At 46.6% G+C, this 20,650-nt stretch overlaps 2 pseudogenes; both read left to right on the top strand.

Annotated features, from left to right (window-relative positions):
* Positions 1–4,047: 4,047 nt before the first annotated feature.
* LOC143959140 (5S ribosomal RNA) lies at positions 4,048–4,176 on the top strand (annotated as a pseudogene).
* Positions 4,177–4,284: 108 nt separating this feature from the next.
* LOC143959157 (5S ribosomal RNA) lies at positions 4,285–4,403 on the top strand (annotated as a pseudogene).
* The last annotated feature ends 16,247 nt before the right edge of the window (positions 4,404–20,650 follow it).

Here is a 20,650-nt window from a genome sequence, read left to right as displayed (position 1 = left end):
GAATAAAAGTGATCAAAAAATTTATTTTTGGGGAAAAAAAGTCAAACTAAAATAAATAAAGTAAAATAAACAATAAAAATTTTTTTTTTTAAAGCGCCCCTGTCCCCATGTGCTCGCATGCAGAAGCGAACGCATACATAAGTCCCGCCCACATATGAAAACGGTGTTCAAACCACACATGTGAGGTATCGCTGCGAACGTTAGAGCGAGAGCAATAATTCTAGCCCTAGACCTCCTCTGTAACTCAAAACATATAACCAGTAAAAAAAATGTAAATCATCGTCTAAAGTAAGTGAAGGGTACACATTTTTTCTTAATTTTATACATTTATTTTTCTTTAAAGATGCATTTAGCTTTTAACTCCAGGGCACGTTAATCCCATTGGTGGTCAATGGGCAGCATGTCTCCCCTGGGTGGTCAATGATGGGCAGCATGTCTCCCCTTGGTGGTCAATGATGGGCAGCATGTCTCCCCTTGGTGGTCAATGATGGGCAGCACGTCTCCCCTTGGTGCTCAATGATGGGCAGCACGTCTCCCCTTGGTGGTCAATGAGGATTCACTATTGAGTTGGCCCACCCTTTTGCAGCTACAACAGCTTCAATTCTTCTGGGCAGGCTGACCACAAGGTTTAGGTGTGTGTCTTTGGGAATGTTTGACCATTCTTCCAGGAAGAGCATTTGTGAAGTCAGGCACTGATGTGGACGAGTAGGCTTGGCTCGGGATTCTCTGCTCTAATTCATCCCAAAGGTGTTCTATTGGGTTGAGGTCAAGAATCTGTCCAGCCCAGTAAAGCTCCTCCACCCCAAACTCGCTCATTCATGTCTTTTATGGATTATGCTTTGTACACTGGTGCACAGTCATGTTGGAACAGAAAGGGGCCTTCCTCAAACTTCCCACAAAGTTGAGAGCATGAAATTGTCCAACATTTCTTGGTATGCTGACACCTTAAGTGTTGCCTTCACTGGAATTTAGGGGCCAAGCCCAACCCCTGAAAAACAACACCACACCATAATCCCCCTCCACCAAGTGATTTGGACCAGTGCACAAAGCAAGATCGATAAAGACATGGATGAGTGTGTTTGGGGTGAAGGAACGTGATTGGAATGCAGAGTCCTGACCTCAACCCAATAGAATACCTTTGGGGTGAAATAGAGTGAAGGCTGAGAGATGGGCCTTTCTCGTCCAACATCAGTGCCTGACCTCACAAATGTACTATTGGAAGAATGGTCAAATATTCCCATAGACACACTCCTAAACCTTGTAGACAGCCTTCCCAGAATAGTTGAAGCTGTTATAACTGCAAAGAGTGTGGCAACTAAATATTGAACCCTATGGACGAAGACTGATATTCCATTAAAGTTTGTGTGTGTTCGTGTGTAAAGGCAGGTGTCCCAATACTTTTGACAATATAGTGTATGCGGAAGGGGGCACTCTGCCACACTCTGATGCAAGGGGGCGATACTCTGCTATAAAGTGGGACTCTGATGTAAGGTGTTGTGGGTGATGCAATGGGCTTTGGGGCGATTCGATGTTCTGGGGAGATGTGATTGGGCGATGGGATTCGATGTGTTGGGGCGAAGCGATTCGATGTGCTGATGCGATTTGATGTGATGCGATGTGCTGCGATGTGCTGGGGGCGATGCGATGTGATGTGCTGGGGGCGATTCGATGTTCTGGGGATATGTGATGCGATTGGGCGATGGGATTCTAGGTGTTGGGGTGAAGCGATTCGATGTGCTGATGCAATTCGATGTGTTGGGGGTGATGCAATGTGCTTTGGGCGTTGCGATGTGCTGGGGGTGATTCGATGTGCTGGGGAGATGTGAATCGATGTGCTGGGGGAGATGCAATTCGATGTGCTGGGGGTGATGCGATTCGATGTGCTGGGGGAGATGCGATTCTATGTGCTGGGAGCAATGTGATGTGCTGGGGCAATGCGATTCGAATTGATGTGCTGGGGGCGATGCGATTCGATGTGTTGCGGGTGATGCAATGTACTTTGGGAGATGCGATGTGCTGGGGGTGATTCGATGTGCTGGGAGATGTGATTCGATGTGATGCCATGTGCTGGGGGCGATGCGATGTGCTGGGGTGATGCGATTCGATGTGATGTGCTGGGGGCGATTCGATGTTCTGCATTTGGGTGGTGTGATTCGAGGTGTTGGGGTGAAGCGATTCGATGTGCTGATGCGATTCGATGTGTTGGGGGTGATGCAATGTGCTTTGGGCGATGCAATGTGCTTTGGGCGATGCGTTGTGCTGGGGGTGATTCAATGTGCTGGGGGAGTTGCGATTCGATGTGCTGGGGGAGATGCGATTCTATGTGCTGGGGGAGATGCCATTCTATGTGCTCGGGGCAATGTGATGTGATATGCTGGGGGCGATGCGATGTGCTGGGGCGATGTGATTCGATGTGATGTGCTGTGGGCGATGCGATTTGATGTGTTGCGGGTGATGCAATGTGTTTTGGGGAGAGTCGATGTTCTGGGGCGATTGGGCGATGGGATTCGATGTGTTGGGGTGAAGCGATTCGATGTGCTGATGCGATTCGATGTTTTGGGGGTGATGCAATGTTCTTTGGGCGATGCGATGTGCTGGGGAGATGCGAATCGTTGTGCTGGGGCCAATGTGATGTGCTGGGGGCGATTCGATGTGCTGAGGTGATGCAATGTGCTGGGGGTTATGCGATTCGATGTTCTGGGGAGATGCGATTCGATGTGCTGGGGTGATGCGATGTGCTTGGGTGATGCGTTTCAATGCGATGTGGTGGGGCAAAGCGATTCGATGTGCTGATGTGATTCGATGTGTTGGGGGTGATGCAATGTGCTTTGGGCGAATTGATGCGCTGGGGGAGATGCGCTGTGCTGGGGGAGATGCGATTAGATTTGCTGGGGAGATGTGATGTGCTGGGGCTATGCGATTCGATGTGCTGATGCAATTCGAAGTGTTGGGGGTGATGCAATGTGTTGGGGTGATGCGATTCGATGTTCTGGGGGAGATGCGATTCGATGTGCTGGGGCGATGCGATGTGCTTGGGCAATGCGTTTTGATGCTATGTGGTGGGGCAAAGCGATTTGATGTGCTGATGTGATTCGATGTTTTGGGGGTGATGCAATGTGCTTTGGGCAATTTGATGTGCTGGGGCGATTAGATGTGCTGGTAGATGCAATGTGCTGGGGGAGATGCGTTTCGATTTGCTGCATCGAATTGCATCAGCACATCGAATCGCTTCACCCCAACACCTAGAATCCCATCGCCCAATCGCATCACATATCCCCAGAACATCGAATCGCCCCCAGCACATCGCAGCACATCGCATCACATCGAATCGCATCAGCACATCGAATCGCTTCGCCCCAACACATCGAATCCCATCGCTCAATCACATCTCCCCAGAACATCGAATCGCCCCAAAGCCCATTGCATCACCCACAACACCTTACATCAGAGTCCCACTTTATAGCAGAGTATCGCCCCCTTGCATCAGAGTGTGGCAGAGTGCCCCCTTCCACATACACTATATTGTCAAAAGTATTGGGACACCTGCCTTTACACACGAACACACAAACTTTAATGGAATATCAGTCTTCGTCCATAGGTTTCAATATTTAGTTGCCACACTCTTTGCAGTTATAACAGCTTCAACTATTCTGGGAAGGCTGTCTACAAGGTTTAGGAGTGTGTCTATGGGAATATTTGACCATTCTTCCAATAGTACATTTGTGAGGTCAGGCACTGATGTTGGACGAGAAAGGCCCATCTCGCAGCCTTCACTCTATTTCACCCCAAAGGTGTTCTATTGGGTTGAGGTCAGGACTCTGCATTCCAGTCACGTTCCTCCACCCCAAACACGCTCATCCATGTCTTTATGGATCTTGCTTTGTGCACTGGTCCAAATCACTTGGTGGAGGGGGATTATGGTGTGGTGTTGTTTTTCAGGGGTTGGGCTTGGCCCCTAAATTGCAGTGAAGGCAACACTTAAGGTGTCAGCATACCAAGAAATGTTGGACAATTTCATGCTCTCAACTTTGTGGGGCCAGCAAGATCGCCTATGGCTAAATCACCCTGAATGCTCCCGATCTTATCTTATCTCGTCTGATCTCGAATGCTAAGCAGTGTCGGGCCTGGTTAGTACCTGGATGGAAGACCGCTTGGGAATACCAGGTGCCGTAGGCTTTTTTTTAATATGTTGTTGGTGTCGACAACCTGTTATATTTTTCTACTGATTTGCAGAAGTGACCATCTTGGCGTTTGTCAAGAGGGTTGAGAGTGGCCAGCAAGGTCGCCTACAGCCACATCACCCTGAATGCTCTTGATCTTGTCTGATTTCGGATGCAAAGCAGGGTCGGGCTTGGTTAGTACCTGGATGGGAGACCGCCTGGGAATAACAGGTGCCATAGGCTTTTTTGTAATATGTTGTTTGTGTAGACGACCAGATTTAATTTTTCTGCTTGTTTGCTGAGGTGATCATCTTGACGTTTGTCAAGAGGGTTGAGAGTGGACAAAAGTGATCAGATTTTTTATTTTTTAAAGGGACAATGCAAAAAAAGAAAAAAAAATACGATTTTTTTTTTAAAGCACCCCCCTCCCATCTTCGCATGCTTGCGCAGCAAAGAAAACGCTTACGTAAGTCACACCTCATATATAAATGGTGTTCAAATCACACATAAGGTATTGCCACAAACTAGATCTCCTCTGTAACTCTAACCTGGTAACCGTTACATTATTTTTAAAAGCGCTGTCTATGGAGATTTATTAAGTTCCTTAGTTTGTCGTCATTCCAGTAATGTTCACAAGCATGACATTGACATTAAGTATCTATTTACTTGGCATAACATCATCTTTTACATTATAGAAAAAAATTGGGCTAACTTTATGGGGTTTTTTTTTCATAAAAGTGTATTTTTCCCCCCAAAAATGTGTTTGAAAGAGCACTGCGCAAATAGACAAAAAAAAATGATTTCAACGATCACCAATTTATTCGCTAGGGTCTATGCTAAAATATATATATATATATATATATATATATATATATATATATATATATATACAGTAGGTGCCGCCATTTTCCTATAGGAGCGAGAGAGCGGCGATAATGTCTCGGGGGCATACCAGGCCCTTAGGTCCGGTAGGAATTTTAAGGGGAATCCCCTACGCCAAAAAAAGGCGTGGGGTCCCCCTCAAAATCCATACCAGACCCCTATCCGAGCACGCAGCCCGGCCGGTCAGGAAAGGGGGTGGGGACGAACGAGCGCCCCCCCCCTCCTGAGCCATACCAGGCTCAACATGGGGGGTGCCTTGGGGAAGGGGGGGCGGCGCGGCGCGGCCCCCGCACCCCAAAGCACCTTGTACCCATGTTGATGAGGACAAGGGCCTCTTCCCGACAACCCTGGCCGTTGGTTGTCGGGGTCTGCGGGCGGGGGGCTTATCGGAATCTGGGAGCCCCTTTAATAAGGGGGCCCCCGGATAGCGTCCCCCCACCCTATGTGAATGAGTACAGGGTGCAATGTACTTTTAAGATAAGCCTAACTTCCTTATCCTTTGGATTACAAATTATAAAGGACCATCATAGCTAGCAGAAGAAAAGAAGATTAAAGAATGTTTACTATTAACAAGATCTTGTAACTAGCTATTAAAGTAGGGGGAGATCCCTTGTGGTTTCACCTTGTAAAATTGTTGTTTTGCATTCATTGTTCTGTCATTTTACGTTAGGATGACAGTACAATTATTCTAACCACCTGTTTATCATAATTACAGTAAAGTATATTTATGGTTAAGTACTTCAATTGTGTGGAGTATTGTTTTCTCTCAGCAGGTGGAGCCATCGGGTGTCCTGGTAATAATACAGGTATATTATATTGTATTGTGGCGTTACCTCTCACCATTTCATTACACATTCATATTGCACCACAGCTGTGTCAAGGGGACTGAGTCAAGTCAAGGGGGGTTCATTAGCAAAGTGCAGGTGCAAATAAAACCAGCAGCTCCTTCAGGGGTTAGTGCTACATGGTAATGGGGGGGAAAAAAAATCAAGCCATTTTTGTTCAACCCACTGGTTGAGCACAAAGAAACATTCTGATGTATGGACTGAGCTTACATGAAAGAAGAACTTAATTAAAACCAGCAACAGTTGAGACAATGAACACCTTGGTCAGGTCTATGTACAGTATATCTATGCATATTGTATAGAGTACAGGGATTAAGAGCAAGCAATAAACAAAACAGAGTACAGCAGTAAGGATAACTGCCACATTCACAACAGGGTTCTCCTTTACATCCATGTCTCTAAAGTCCCACCCAGTAGTGCACCTCACCCCTATATATTGTGGACCTATACCAGTCCTTAAGGATTAGCAGACTGTACCTCACTCAACCCAATATACTGTAGTGCGCTATACCTTACCAGTCCTTAGAAGGACCTTTGTGCAAATAGTAGGTTGTGATTAGCAGACTGTACCTCAGTCCCTATACTCATAAAGGACTGCTGCAGAATAGGGCAGTAGTCAGCAGTAGTGCACCTCAATCTTATATATTGTGGACCTATACCAGTCCTTAAGGATTAGCAGACTGTACCTCACTCAACCCTATATACTGTAGTACGCTATACCTTACCAGTCCTTAGAAGGACCTTTGTGCAGTGAATCTGGGATCGATAACTACAAGCATTCTTTTTTTATATGTGAAATTCTGACAATTCAGGACTCTTGAGACAATGGAGGCGAGGGAAGGTCAGGGTAGGCAAAGAAGAGGGTGCAGGAGATGATCACCAGCACCGTGATATAGAGCACTGACACCTGCACCGTGATAGAGCGATCTGACACCAGCACCGTGACATAACACATGTATGAGGTGAATCTGGGATCGACAACTACAAGCATTCTTTTTTTATATGTGAAATTCTGCCAATTCAGGACTCTTGAGACAATGGAGTCGAGGGAAGGTCAGGGTAGGCAAAGAAGAGGTGCAGGAGATGATCACCAGCACCAGCACCGTGATATAGAGCACTGACACCTGCACCGTGATAGAGTGCACGGACACCAGCACCGAGATAGAGAGCACTAACAGCAGCACTGATACCAGCAACTTGCTGCTGGACCCCAAAAATATGACACCGCTCAACCTCTTCAAACAGGAGGGTACGGGCATATAGTACGGTGTGCTTTTTAGGTTGTGATTAGCAGACTGTACCTCACTGAACCCTATATACTGTAGTACACTATACCTTACCAGTCCTTATAAGGACCTTTGTGGAACTAGTAGGTTGTGATTAGCAGACTGTACCTCAGTCCCTATACTGATAAAAGGACTGCTGCAGAATTGGGCAGCAGTCAGCAGTAGTGCACCTCAATCCTATATATTGTGGACCTATACCAGTCCTTAAGGATTAGCAGACTGTACCTCACTCAACCCTATATACTGTAGTACGCTATACCTTACCAGTCCTTAGAAGGACCTTTGTGCAAATAGTAGGGTGTGATTAGCAGACTGTACCTCAGTCCCTATAATCATAAAGGACTGCTGCAGAATAGGGCAGCAGTCAGCAGTAGTGCACCTCAACCCTATATATTGTGGACCTATACCAGTCCTTAAGGATTAGCAGACTGTACCTCACTCAACCCTATATACTGTAGTACGCTATACCTTACCAGTCCTTAGAAGGACCTTTGTGGAACTAGTAAGTTGTGATTAGCAGACTGTACCTCAGTCCCTATACTCATAAATGACTGCTGCAGAATAGGGCAGCAGTCAGCAGTAGTGCACCTCAACCTTATATATTGTGGACCTATACCAGTCCTTAAGGATTAGCAGACTGTACCTCACTCAACCCTATATACTGTAGTATGCTATACCTTACCAGTTCTTAGAAGGACCTTTGTGGAACTAGTAGGTTGTGATTAGCAGACTGTACCTCTGTCCCTATACTCATAAAGGACTGCTACAGAATAGGGCAACAGTCAGCAGTAGTGCACCTCTACCAGTCCTTAAGGATTAGCAGACTGTGCCTCACTCAACCCTATATACTGTAGTACGCTATACCTTACCAGTCCTTAGAAGGACCTTTGTGCAAATACTAGGTTGTGATTAGCAGACTGTACCTCCGTCCCTATACTCTTAAAGGACTGCTGCAGAATAGGGCGGCAGTCAACAGTAGTGCACCTCAACCCTATATATTGTGGACCTATACCAGTCCTTAAGGATTAGCAGACTGTACCTCACTCAACCCTATATACTGTAGTACGCTATACCTTACCAGTGCTTAGAAGGACCTTTGTGGAACTAGTAGGTTGTGATTAGTAGACTGTACCTCAGTCCCTATACTCATAAAGGACTGCTGAAGAATAGGGCAGCAGTCAGCAGTAGTGCACCTCAACCCTATATATTGTGGACCTATACCAGTCCTTAAGGATTAGCAGACTGTACCTCACTCAACCCTATATACTGTATTACGCTATACCTTACCAGTCCTTAGAAGGACCTTTGTGCAAATAGTAGGTTGTGATTAGCAGACTGTACCTCAGTCCCTATACTCATAAAGGACTACTGCAGCAGAAGGGCAGCAGTCAAGTATAATATTCTTTCTATATTTGGAAGAAAGAATATTATACGTGTATAAGCCTATTACCATACCAGTCCTGAAAAGATCCTTTGTGGACCTAATAGTAACAGCTACTGATTAAACTGACTGTTCCTCACTGCCACACACAGCTTCCTGCCTGTCCCTATTTAAACTGACAAAACACAGGCTCCTGCAACAATAACTTGAATAGCACTCAAAACTATATCCTTTACTACTTTACCATACCAGTCCTGAAAAGGACTTTTGTGGACCTAATAGTAACAGCTAATGATTAAACTGACTGTCCCTGCTGCACACAGCGTCCTGTCCCTCTCTCAGCCCCGACAAAAGACAATCTGAAGCAACAATGACTTGAATAGCAGTGCCTCAAACCTATATCCGTGCCACCCATCCGTGCCATCTTATCTGTGCCCATCTTTGCCCATCAGTGCCTCCTTATCTGTGCCCATCAGTACTGCCTTATCTGTGCCTATCGGTGCCACTTTATCTGTGCCTATTAGTGCCGCCTTAACTATGCCTATCATTGCCCACCAGTGTAGCCTATCAGTGCCCACCAGTGCCGCCTCATCAGTGCACTTCAATGAAGGAGAAAAATTACCTGTTTGCAAAATTTTATAACAAACTATTAAACATGATTTTTATTTTATTTTTTGCATCTTTTTTTGTTTGTGGGAAAAAAATGATAAAAATGTCATTTGGGTACGGTGTTGTATGACCGCGCAATTGTCATTCAAAGTGCATCAGCGCTGAAAGCTGAAAATTGGTCTGGGCAGGAGGGGGGTTTAAGTGCCCAGTAAGCAAGTGGTTAAAGTGGTGCTCCGGCCAAAATTACACTTTTTAAATAAAAATACCCCTATAATACACAAGCTTAATGTATTCAGTAAAGTTTAATGGTTAATACAGCATTTTGAAAGTTTATAAACTAGCAGCAGACTGTGGCCATCTTAAGTGTGGGCATCTGAAGCCAGACCGTATTTCTTCCTGGATTTCAGCCTTGCAGATCTTGCACATGCTCAATGCTGCACAAGCAGTGTAATAAGTTTCAGGTCAGGTTTCCATGGCAACGGCAGTGTTAGAGGAAGTTGCCACCCATATCTATGCAAACCCCTCCTCCCTCCAGGAACCAGTAAATATACTGCATGTACAAGGAATATTATTCAAGAAACACACACTATATATACATCGTGTTCTGTACATACAGTGGTGTGAAAAAGTGTTTGCCCCCTTCCTCATTTCCTGTTCCTTTGCATGTTTGTCACACTTAAGTGTTTCAGAACATCAAACCAATTTAAACAATAGTCAAGGACAACACAAGTAAACACAAAATGCAATTTGTAAATGAAGGTGTTTATTATTAAAGGTGAAAAAAAATCCAAACCATCATGGCCGTGTGTGAAAAAGTGATTGCCCCCTAAACCTAATAACTGGTTGGGCCACCCTTAGCAGCAACAACTGCAACCAAGCATTTGCGATAACATGCAATGAGGCTTTTACAGCATCCTGGAGGAATTTTGGCCCACTCATCTTTGCAGAATTGTCCTAATTCAGTTACATTAGAGGATTTTCGAGCATGAACGGCCTTTTTAAGGTCATACCACAACATCTCAATAGGATTCAGGTCAGGACTTTGGCTAGGCCACTCCAAAGTCTTCATTTTGTTTTTCTTCAGCCATTCAGTGGTGGACTTGCTGGTGTGTTTAGGATCATTGTCCTGCTGCAGAACCCAAGTTCGTTTCAGCTTGAGTACACGAACAGATGGTCGGACATTCTCCTTCAGGATCTCTTGGTAGACAGCAGTTTAAAAATTGGTAGCCTGATCCCCAACCAGGTTGCCAGAAAATGTGGGCAGTTTGGACTATTACGGTACAATAAGAACAGTGTAATGAATAATGTAACAAAATTATAATTATAAAAAATACAGATGATTTTATTGATGCCAAAAAACAACTCATCCTTTAAATGTTAAAAACAATACACGTATATCATCAATGGGTAGTCACAATAAAACTGTTGATCACAGATATCAGTTTCCTCGACTAGTTTCGCGGACATTTGCCGCTTCATCAGGAGGTTTATCTGTGATTAGATCAAGAAGACAATAAGGTAATCAAAACATTGAATAAATGATAAAATATTAACATACAGCATCATAAATGGGAGGATCTTTAAAAAGGGGTACCCCTTTTTAAAGATCCTCCCATTTATGATGCTGTATGTTAATATTTTATCATTTATTCAATGTTTTGATTACCTTATTGTCTTCTTGATCTAATCACAGATAAACCTCCTGATGAAGCGGCAAATGTCCGCGAAACTAGTCGAGGAAACTGATATCTGTGATCAACAGTTTTATTGTGACTACCCATTGATGATATACGTGTATTGTTTTTAACATTTAAAGGATGAGTTGTTTTTTGGCATCAATAAAATCATCTGTATTTTTTATAATTATAATTTTGTTACATTATTCATTACACTGTTCTTATTGTACCGTAATAGTCCAAACTGCCCACATTTTCTGGCAACCTGGTTGGGGATCAGGCTACCAATTTTTAAACTATTTGATTTCTGGATGAAGGTACAAATTGCTATATATTTCTATTTCAGATTTTTACCATCAGAGGTCATATTTAATCCTTGGTAGACAGCAGAATTCATAGTTCCTTTTATCACGGCAAGTCTTCCAGGTCCTGAAGCAGCAAAACAGCCCCAGACCATCACACTACCACCACCATATTTTACTGTTGGTATAATGTTCTTTTTATGAAATGCAGTGTTCCTTCCAAGCCAGATATACTTGGACACACACCTTCCAAAGAGTTCCACTTTTGTCTCATCGGTCCACAGAATGTTGTCCCAAAAGTCTTGGGGATCATCAAGATGTGTTGTGGAGAAATTGAGACGAGCTTTGATGTTCTTTTTGCTCAGCAGTGGTTTTCTCCTTGGAACTCTGCCATGCAGGCCATTTTTGCCCAGTCTTTTCCTGATGGTGGAGGCATGAACGCTGACCTTAACTGAGGCAAGTGAGGCCTGCAGTTCCTTGGACGTTGTTGTGGGGTCTTTTGTGACCTCTTGGATGAGTCGTCGCTGCGCTCTTGGGGTAATTTTGGGCGGTCGGCCACTCCTGGGAAGGTTCACCACTGTTCCATGTCTTCGCCATTTGTGGATAATGGCTCTCACTGTGGTTCGCTGGATTCCCAAAGCTTAGGAAATGGCTTTATAACCCTTTCCAGACTGATAGATCTCAATTACTTTCTTTCTCAATTGTTCCTGAATTTCTTTGGGTCTCGGCATGATGTGTAGCTTTTAAGGATCTTCTGGTGGACCTTACTGTGTCAAGCAGCTCCTATTTAAGTGATGCCTTGATTGTGAACAGGTGTGGCAATAATCAGGCCTGGGTGTGGCTAGAGAAATTGAACTCAGGTGTGGACAACCACAGTTATAGTATGTTTTAACAAGGGGGGCAATCACTTTTTCGCACAGGGCCATGATGGTTTGGATTTTTTTTCACCTTTAATAATAAACACCTTCATTTACAAATTGCATTTTGTGTTTACTTGTGTTGTCCTTGACTATTGTTTAAATTGGTTTGATGTTCCGAAACACTTAAGTGTGACAAACATGCAAAGGAACAGGAAATGAGGAAGGGGGCAAACACTTTTTCACACCACTGTATATACACACACATATCTACACTCAGTTGATACTTTTTCTGTACAGCTTTTCATTTAAAAAGAAAAAAAAATAATTAAAAAAATAATAATCTCAGCAACACAATTCATTTATGCATCTAGATGTATTGAAGACGACTTTATGAAGTTCAAACTGTGCATATTAATTTTTTAAAATTGTGCTTGTGTTTTGGTGTTAGGCCACTTTCACACGGGATGGATCAGTAATGATCCGCCCCGTGATGATCCGCTTGCTCAGCGGGGATCGCTCTGTTGTCCCTGCTGAGCCGGAGGATAACAGGGCGGTCCCAGCACACTGTGCATGGACCGCCCTGTCAGCTCTCCGCTCTCCTCTATGGGGGATCGTCTGTCCGTGTTCATCCGATCCGCTCTGCAGACGGATAGAAAAATAGGATTTTCCTCCGTCTGCAGAATCGGACAATTGCGGAGGCGGACGATATCAGGTGTTTGCGGATGTTCATCTGCCGACACCCGCTATCCTATAGGAATGCATGTATGTCCGTACTTCATCCGCAAACGGATGGATGAAATACGCACATAATGTCCGCATGTGTGAATGGGGCCTTAGATGGGATGGTGGGAGTATTTAAAAAAACTGCTTATTTACAACTATTTGCACAAACAACTTTCTCTATGTTACATAGATAATCGGGTTAAAAATAAGAAAATATTCCCCCAGCACATCGATCCCCCTCCCCGTAAAATCGCATCGCCCCAGCACATTGCATCACAACGCCCCCAGCACATCGAATCGCATCTCCCCCAACACTTCTCATCGCATCGCCCAAAGCACATTGCATCACCCCCGACACATCAAATCGGATCAGAACATCGAAACGCGTCGCCCCCAACAGATCGCATCAAATCGCATCACCCAAGCACATCGCATTGAATCGCCCCAGCACATTGAATCGCATCTCTCCCAGAACATCAAATTGCAACACCCAAGCGCATCGCATCTCCCCCAGAACATCGAATCGCATCACCCCCAGCACATTGCATCACCCCCAACACTTCGAATTGCATCAGCACATCGAATCGCATCGCCCCAGCACATCTCATCGCCCCAGCAAATCGAATCGCATCTCCCCCATCACATTGCATCTCCCCAGCACATTGCATCACCCCCAGCGCATCGAAATGCCCAAAGCACATTGCATCACCTACAACACATCGAATCGCATCAGCACATCGAATCGCTTCACCCCACCATATCGCATAGAAATGCATAGCCCAAGCACATCGCATCGCCTCAGCACATCGAATCGCATCTCCCCAGAACATCGAATCGCATCTCCCCCAGCACATCGAATCGCCCCCAGCACATCGCATCGCCCAAAGCACATTGCATCACCCCAACACATCAAATCGCATCAGAACATCGAATCGCGCCGCCCCCAACACATCGCATCAAATCACATCACCCAAGCACATCGCATTGAATCGCCCCAGCACATCAAATTGCATCTCCCCAGAACATCGAATCACATCACCCCAGCACATTGTATCACCCCCAACACTTCGAATTGCATCATCACATCGAATCGCATTGCCCCAGCAAATCGAAACGCATCTCCCCCAGCACATTGCATCTCCCAGCACATCGAATCGCCCCAGCACATCGAATCGCCCAAAGCACATTGCATTACCCACAAAACATCGAATCACATCAGCACATCAAATCGGTTTGCCCCACCACATAGCATCAAAATGCATTGCCCAAGCACATCGCATCGCCCCAGCACATCAAATCGCATCACCCATCGCATCGAATCGCATCACCCAAGCACATCGCATTGAATCGCCCCAGCACATCGAATCGCATCTCCCCCAGAACATCGAATCGCATCACCCCAGCAGATTGCATCACCCCCAACACTTCGAATTGCATCAGCACATCGAATCGCATAGCCCCAGCACATCTCATCGCCCCCAGCACATCACATCTCCCCAGCAAATCGACAAATTCCATATTACTTTTCTACTCACCAAATATAAAACTCGTCAGTTTTCCCGCTGTCCACCGTCTTTCAAGACTTCTGTATATCTGAAATTCTCCGGTCTTTCACAATCAATCGATCAAATTTTCTTCTAGGTTCAATATCACCCTGAATGCGCACGATCTCGTCTGATCTCGGATGCTAAGCAGGGTCGGCAGCATGTCTCCCTTTGGTGGTCAATGATGGGCAGCACGTCTCCCCTTGGTGGTCAATGATGGGCAGCACGTCTCCCCTTGGTGGTCAATGATGGGCAGCACGTCTCCCCTTGGTGCTCAGTGATGGGCAGCACGTCTCCCCTTGGTGGTCAATGAGGATTCACTATTGAGTTGGCCCACCCTTTTGCAGCTACAACAGCTTCAATTCTTCTGGGCAGGCTGACCACAAGGTTCAGGTGTGTGTCTTTGGGAATGTTTGACCATTCTTCCAGGAAGAGCATTTGTGAAGTCAGGCTCTGATGTGGACGAGTAGGCTTGGCTCGGGATTCTCTGCTCTAATTCATCCCAAAGGTGTTCTATTGGGTTGAGGTCAAGAATCTGTCCAGCCCAGTAAAGCTCCTCCACCCCAAACTCGCTCATTCATGTCTTTTATGGATTATGCTTTGTACACTGGTGCACAGTCATGTTGGAACAGAAAGGGGCCTTCCTCAAACTTCCCACAAAGTTGAGAGCATGAAATTGTCCAACATTTCTTGGTATGCTGACACCTTAAGTGTTGCCTTCACTGGAATTTAGGGGCCAAGCCCAACCCCTGAAAAACAACACCACACCATAATCCCCCTCCACCAAGGGATTTGGACCAGTGCACAAAGCAAGATCCATAAAGACATGGATGAGCGTGTTTGGGGTGGAGGAACGTGACTGGAATGCAGAGTCCTGACCTCAACCCAATAGAACACCTTTGGGGTGAAATAGAGTGAAGGCTGCGAGATGGGCCTTTCTCGTCCAACATCAGTGCCTGACCTCACAAATGTACTATTGGAAGAATGGTCAAATATTCCCATAGACACACTCCTAAACCTTGTAGACAGCCTTCCCAGAATAGTTGAAGCTGTTATAACTGCAAAGAGTGTGGCAACTAAATATTGAACCCTATGGATGAAGACTGATATTCCATTAAAGTTTATGTGTGTTCGTGTGTAAAGGCAGGTGTCCCAATACTTTTGACAATATAGTGTATGTGGAAGGGGGCACTCTGCCACACTCTGATGCAAGGGGGCGATACTCTGCTATAAAGTGGGACTCTGATGTAAGGTGTTGTGGGTGATGCAATGGGCTTTGGGGCGATTCGATGTTCTGGGGAGATGTGATTGGGCGATGGGATTCAATGTGTTGGGGCGAAGCGATTCGATGTGCTGATGCGATTCGATGTGATGCGATGTGCTGCGATGTGCTGGGGGCGATGCGATGTGATGTGCTGGGGGCGATTCGATGTTCTGGGGATATGTGATGCGATTGGGCGATGGGATTCTAGGTGTTGGGGTGAAGCGATTCGATGTGCTGATGCAATTCGATGTGTTGGGGGTGATGCAATGTGCTTTGGGCGTTGCGATGTGCTGGGGGTGATTCGATGTGCTGGGGAGATGTGATTCGATGTGCTGGGGGAGATGCAATTCGATGTGCTGGGGGTGATGCGATTCGATGTGCTGGGGGAGATGCGATTCTATGTGCTGGGAGCAATGTGATGTGCTGGGGCGATGCGATTCGATTTGATGTGCTGGGGGCGATGCGATTCGATGTGTTGCGGGTGATGCAATGTACTTTGGGAGATGCAATGCGCTGGGGGTGATTCGATGTGCTGGGGAGATGCGATTCGATGTGCTGGGGGGAGATGCAATTCGATGTGATGACATGTGCTGGGGGCGATGCGATGTGCTGGGGTGATGCGATTCGATGTGATGTGCTGGGGGCGATTCGATGTTCTGCGTTTGGGCGATGGGATTCGAGGTGTTGGGGTGAAGCGATTCGATGTGCTGATGCGATTCGATGTGTTGGGGGTGATGCAATGTGCTTTGGGCGATGCAATGTGCTTTGGGCGATGCGTTGTGCTGGGGGTGATTCAATGTGCTGGGGGAGTTGCGATTCGATTTGCTGGGGGAGATGTGATTCTATGTGCTGGGGAGATGCAATTCTATGTGCTGGGGGCAATGTGATGTGATATGCTGGGGGCGATGCGATGTGCTGGGGCGATGTGATTCAATGTGATGTGCTGTGGGGGCGATGCGATTTGATGTGTTGCGGGTGATGCAATGTGTTTTGGGGAGATGCGATGTGCTGGGGGTTATGCGTTTCGAAGTTCTGGGGAGATGCGATTCGATGTGCTGGGGCGATGCGATGTGCTGGGGTGATGCGTTTCAATGCGATGTGGTGGGGCAAAGCAATTCGATGTGCTGATGTGATTCGATGTGTTGGGGGTGATGCAATGTGCTTTGGGCGAATTGATGTGCTGGGGCGATTCGATGTGCTGGGAAAGATGCAATGTGCTGGGGGAGATGCGATTCGATTTGCTGGGGAGATGTGATGTGCTGGGGGCGATGAGATGTGCTGGGGCTATGCGATTCGATGTGCTGATGCAATTCGAAGTGTTGGGGGTGATGCAATGTGCTGGGGTGATGCGATTCGATGTTTTGGGGGAGATGCGATTCGATGTGCTGGGGCGATTCAATGCGATGTGCTTGGGTGATGCGATTCGATGCGATGGGTGATGCGATTTGATGTGCTGGGGCGATGCGATGTGCTTGGGCAATGCGTTTTGATGCTATGTGGTGGGGCCAACCGATTTGATGTGCTGATGTGATTCGATGTTTTGGGGGTAATGCAATGTGCTTTGGGCGATTCGATGTGCTGGGGCGATTCGATGTGCTGGGAGATGCAATGTGCTGGGGGAGATGCGTTTCGATTTGCTGGGGCAATGCAATTCGATGTGATGATGCAATTCGAAGTGTTGGGGGTGATACAATGTGCTGGGGTGATGTGATTCGATGTTCTGGGGAGATGCAATTTGATGTGCTGGGGCGATTCAATGTGATGTGCTTGGGTGATGTGATTTGATACGATGTGTTGGGGGCGGCGCGATTCGATGTTCTGATGCGATTTGATGTGTTGGGGTGATGCAATGTGCTTTGGGCGATGCGATGTGCTGGGGGCGATTCGATGTGCTGGGGGAGATGCGATTCGATGTTCTGGGGAGATGCGATTCGATGTGCTGAGGCGATGCGATGTGCTTGGGCTATGCATTTCTATGCGATATGGTGGGGCGAAGCGATTCGATGTGCTGATGCGATTCGATGTGTTGTAGGTGATGCAATGTGCTTTGGGCATTTCGATGCGCTGGGGGTGATGCAATGTGCTGGGGGAGATGCAATGTGATGGGGGTGATGCGATTCGATTTGCTGGGGTGATGAGATGTGCTGGGGCGATGCGATTCGATGTGCTGATGCAATTCGAAGTGTTGGGGGTGATGCAATGTGCTGGGGGTGATGCGATTCGATGTTCTGGGGGAGATGCGATTCAATGTGCTGGGGCGATTCAATGCGATGTGCTTGGGTGATGCGATTGGATGCGATCTGTTGGGGGCGACGCGTTTCGATGTTCTGATCCGATTTGATGTGTCGGGGGTGATGCAATGTGCTTTGGGCGATGCGATGAGAAGTGTTGGGGGAGATGCGATTCGATGTGCTGGGGGGCGTTGTGATGCAATGTGCTGGGGCGATGCGATTTTACGGGGAGGGGGATCGATGTGCTGGGGGAATATTTTCTTATTTTTAACCCGATTATCTATGTAACATAGAGAAAGTTGTTTGTGCAAATAGTTGTAAATAAGCAGTTTTTTTTTTTAAATACTCCCACCATCCCATCTAAGGCCCCATTCACACATGCGGACATTATGTGCGTATTTCATCCATCCGTTTACGGATGAAGTACGGACATACATGCATTCCTATGGGATAGCGGGTGTCGGCGGATGAACATCCGCAAACACCCGATATCGTCCGCCTCCGCAATTGTCCGATTCTGCAGACGGAGGAAAATCCTATTTTTCTATCCGTCTGCAGAGCGGATCGGATGAACACGGACAGACGGTCCGTTCTCATCCGATCCCCCGTAGAGGAGAGCGGAGAGCTGACAGGGCGGTCCCAGCACACTGTGCAGGAAAATCCTATTTTTCTATCCGTCTGCAGAGCGGATCGGATGAACACGGACAGACGATCCCCCATAGAGGAGAGCGGAGAGCTGACAGGGCGGTCCCTGCACAGTGTGCTGGGACCGCCCTGTTATCCTCCGGCTCAGCGGGGACAACAGAGCGATCCCCGCAGAGCAAGCGGATCATCACGGGGCGGATCATTACTGATCCATCCCGTGTGAAAGGGGCCTAACACCAAAACACAAGCACCATTTTTCAAAATTAATATGCACAGTTTGAACTTCATAAAGTCGTCTTCAATACGTCTAGATGCATAAATGAATTGTGTTGCTGAGATTATTATTTTTTTAATTATTTTTTTTTCTTTTTAAATGAAAAGCTGTACAGAAAAATGTATCAACTGAGTGTAGATATGTGTGTGTATATATGTACAGAACACGATGTATATATAGTGTGTGTTTCTTGAATAATATTCCTTGTACATGCAGTATATTTACTGGTTCCTGGAGGGAGGAGGGGTTTGCATAGATATGGGTGGCAACTTCCTCTAACACTGCCGTTGCCATGGAAACCTGACCTGAAACTTATTACACCGCTTGTGCAGCATTGAGCATGTGCGAGATCTGCAAGGCTGAAATCCAAGAAGAAATACAGTCTGGCTTCAGATGCCCACACTAAAGATGGCCACAGTCTGCTGCTAGTTTATAAACTTTCAAAATGCTGTATTAACCTAACAAAACGGACCTTAGTTTACAGACCAACTTTACTGAATACATTATTAAGCTTGTGTATTATAGGGTTATTTTTATTTAAAAAGTGTAATTTTGGCCGGAGCACCACTTTAACCACTTGCTTACTAGGCACTTAAACCCCCCTCCTGCCCAGACCAATTTTCAGCTTTCAGCGCTGATGCACGTTGAATGACAATTGCGCGGTCATACAACACGCTGAGGTTCACTGCCCAAGGGAAACACGGCCTCTTCGGCCAGTACGGCAGAATAGCTATCACTCTGACTGGCTCCATCGATAATCTGATTAAAAACTTTGCGATCAAGGGTCTGGGGGGAAACGCATACGCGGTCTCGCATCGCCACGGACTCGAGAGGGCATCTACTGCTTCTGCACGGGGATGAGGCAGACGGGATGGAAATCTCGGCAGCTTCGCATTCATTGGAGAAGCAAAGAGATCTATTTCTGGTGGCTTCTGCAGACTCATGATCCAACTGAACTCTGATGGGTGCACTGCCCACTCGTTGCTGTCTGGAAAACAACTTGATAGGCGATCCGCCTGCTGATTCAAACGGCCCGGAAGGTAAACTGCCTTTAAATCCAACAAATTTCTTTCTGCCCATAACATAATGGGCTCTACTTCCTTTAATAATGTGATGCTGTGCGTTCACCCCTTCCGTTATATATATGAAACTGCTGCTCTGTTGTCTAGCCGCAATAGCACTTGTTTCTGCCGTAGATGTTCTTTTAGACTCAGCAGAGCTAAGTACACTGCTCGCAGCTCTAAGACGTTGGAGACTACCCCCGCCACAGGGACGTCCCATTTCCCTTGCACTGCCAGGTGATCTCAGGCGATTCGATGTTCTGATGTGATTTGATGTGTCGGGGTGATGCAATGTGCTTTGGGCGATGCGATGAGAAGTGTTGGGGGAGATGCGATTCGATGTGCTGGGGGCGTTGTGATGCAACGTGCTGGGGGGATGCGATTTTACCGGGAGGGGGGCGATGCGATGTGCTGGGGGAATATTTTCTTATTTTTAACCCGATTATCTATGTAACATAGAGAAAGTTGTTTGTGCAAATAGTTGTAAATAAGCAGTTTTTTTAAATACTCCCACCATCCCATCTAAGGCCCCATTCACACATGCGGACATTATGTGCGTATTTCATCCATCCGTTTGCGGATGAAGTACGGACATACATGCATTCCTATAGGATAGCGGGTGTCGGCAGATGAACATCCGCAAACACCCGATATCGTCCGCCTCCGCAATTGTCCGATTCTGCAGACGGAGGAAAATCCTATTTTTCTATTGGTCTGCAGAGCGGATCGGATGAACACGGACAGACGATCCCCCATAGAGGAGAGCGGAGAGCTGACAGGGCGGTCCATGCACAGTGTGCTGGGACCGCCCTGTTATCCTCCGGCTCAGCAGGGACAACAGAGCGATCCCCGCTGAGTAAGCGGATCATCACGGGGCGGATCATTACTGATCCATCCCGTGTGAAAG

Source organism: Lithobates pipiens, unplaced genomic scaffold, assembly GCF_037356315.1.
Source record: "Lithobates pipiens isolate NorthernLeopardFrog02 unplaced genomic scaffold, aLitPip1_a1.2 Scaffold_67, whole genome shotgun sequence".
NCBI classification, from domain to species: domain Eukaryota; kingdom Metazoa; phylum Chordata; class Amphibia; order Anura; family Ranidae; genus Lithobates; species Lithobates pipiens.
The sequence above is the reverse complement of the archived record's forward strand: the minus strand, read 5'-3'. Positions and strand labels throughout refer to the sequence as shown.